Source organism: Tupaia chinensis, unplaced genomic scaffold (assembly GCF_000334495.1).
Source record: "Tupaia chinensis unplaced genomic scaffold, TupChi_1.0 Scaffold000146_1, whole genome shotgun sequence".
NCBI classification, from domain to species: domain Eukaryota; kingdom Metazoa; phylum Chordata; class Mammalia; order Scandentia; family Tupaiidae; genus Tupaia; species Tupaia belangeri.
The window spans coordinates 2,193,830-2,196,205 of record NW_006159616.1 but is presented as its reverse complement, the minus strand read 5'-3'; the positions used below and the strand labels follow the sequence as shown (position 1 = coordinate 2,196,205).

The 2,376-nt window shown below is 50.0% G+C and overlaps 1 protein-coding gene across 5 annotated transcripts in view; it reads right to left on the bottom strand.

Moving 5' to 3' along the window:
- The window catches only part of USP48 (ubiquitin specific peptidase 48), a 123,875-nt gene extending 123,623 nt beyond the window's left edge, over positions 1-252 (bottom strand). For all 5 annotated transcript variants that reach the window (XM_006145170.3, XM_006145171.3, XM_006145172.3 and 2 more), the window contains exon 1: positions 136-252. The gene's annotated coding sequence lies outside the window, so the exon portion shown is untranslated. The remainder of the gene's footprint in view (positions 1-135) is intronic.
- Positions 253-2,376: the final 2,124 nt, after the last annotated feature.

The window sequence follows — 2,376 nt, the reverse complement described above, 5'->3', positions numbered from 1 at the left end:
CCGTGGGCGGGGTCCCCCCCGCCGCGGCGGGCGCATGCGCGCTCCCAGCAGCCTCTGCGCCACCTGCGCCACTGAAAGCCGACGGGCAGGGGAAAAGGGAAGCGGCTGGCCCAGGCAGTCCTGCCACGTCCTCACCGGCGCTGTTGGAGAAGCAGGGTCTCGGCCCTTATTCAGGGTAGCGTCCAGCCCACCACTGCTCTAACAGCCCCGCGCCGGGGGGCGGAAGGCTGTTCTTGCTGCCGGCACTGCCTCTTTAATCGTGAAGGATTCACACGGTGGGCCTCTCAGCGCACGCCATAGGTCCGTCTGGACTGTGGGGGTGGGACCTGCTGGGACGTGGAAGCCAGGTCACCAAAGAAACCAGGGTCGGCTCTCAGGTGGTAGATTTAACTTGTACCGGGACTGGTTCCGACTCCTTTCCCGAGCCCTCGTGACGTCACAGGACGTTCTGGGCTTTTCCTGAGCTCGAACGAGACTACGTGTCCCGGCATGCTGTGCGTCTTGCCGCTCTGCGAGGCATGCTGGGACCTGTAGTTTAGAGTTAGCGGCTCTGCACCGCAGACTGCGGGTGTGCACGCGGGCGCGCGAGTGGGAGTTTCTCTAGTAAGCTGGTCCTTCTGGCCGTTGCCTCCTACCTCCACATTGTCATCTCTGTGTTGATGTCCTAGTTCTTTCGGGAAGCTCCTCTCTGCTCCGGGGCATAGAAACATTTCCTCTCGCCACTCTGCCTCGGGACCTGAAGACTAACCTTGTCAAATTGTTCTGCGAACTGTGAAAAGCCCTGAGTGAGGATATTTGAGAACTTTACATTTGAATGAGATCCCTTCGGGCTGAGCTGATTTCAGACCAGCTGTGTAACCTTGGAGTGGATTCCCTAGACAAATGTTCTCGAGGGTGTGTGGGAGTGTGCAGTCAGAACCAAAGGTCCCCTTCCCTTCCCTGCCTTGGGGAAGTCTGGGCTCAGAGAAAAAGCTTTCAAGAAGTAACCGCAAAGTGCCTCCCTCTCCCACCGCCTTAAAAGATGAATAGAAGCTGGCCAGGATAGAAGACCTGACAAGGGGCGGGGGGGGGGCTAGGAGGGGGTGTGGTGATTAAGGCGTTGGACTCCCTTATGGCCAAGCACAGTCGAATCCTGGACCTGGTGGTTTGCTCACTCAGTTTCCCTCTCTCTTCTCTCTCTCTCTGGACAAATTAAAAACTAATAATAATTGCTTTTGAGTCACTCTTTTCTCTGCTCAGGCCCGCTTCTACTTCTCAGGTGTATACTTTTCCTTAATAAACTACCTTTTCCTTACAAATAATAATACATAAAATTAAATTAATTTTTAAAAAGCAATAAATAAATAAAGACCTAATCAAGAGAACCACACCAAGCAAAGGCACAGAAGAAAAACTGGGAGGGACAGAAATTCTAAGGGGAGAAGTGAGAGAAAATTTAAGCAAACCAAAACCTTTCCTTTAGACAAAGCATACACTGGAAGGGTCAAATCTGGTGAGTGATGGTCAAGATTTGCGTTTTGCCTAGTATCAGTCTGGATCAAGGTCAGAGACAGAAATCTCTTTCGAAACTATTGCAGCAATATAAGAGAGAATTATTTTTTTAATTACATATATAAAAATATATGCCAGAGATAATGAAAGCCTGAACTGGGGCAGTGTCATAGGTATGGAATGATGAGATGATCTGAAAGATATTTGAGACATGGACTTGGTATAGCTTACATTATCATATTGGTCTAACGTATCTCTTCACCTTTTTGTACTTGGCCTTCAAATCTGGCTCTTACCCACGTAATCAGCCATGGATCAATTCCAGGACCCAGCAATGTAAGACACACAAGGCACGTGTGCGTGCGTGCGCAAGATCCCAAGAGGAGAATGGAAGAAAAGGGATTGCAGCAAGGCCATCCCCGGGAGTGATTTATCACTTTCTGTCTCTGTTCCTCTGACGAGTGCATGTTCCCTATACCAAAAATCTCTTAAAAAAAAGAAAAAGAGGGACCAGTAGTTGGCATAATGGCTATGTCGCTGGACTCCCATGTGGTCAACCGCAATTTGACCCAGTGGCTTTAAGTCACGCTGGGCGCCTGTACGTGCGTGCCCAAGATCCTGAGAGGAGAATGGAGGAGAAAGGATTGTGGCGTGGCTACCGCCCCTTGGGGGTGACTTCTCACTTTCTGTCTCTCTGTCTCTCTCTGGCAAGTGCACACACCCTGTAGCAAAAACCTCTCAAAAAAGAAAGAAAGAATGTGCTCTTTCTGCTATAGTTTCTGATGCCAGAAGACAAAATTAGGGGCTGGACAGTAGCACAGTGATAGAACATTATGCTCTGTGAGCATAATGGGTCATATAGGAAGGTTCTGGGTTCGCACCTAG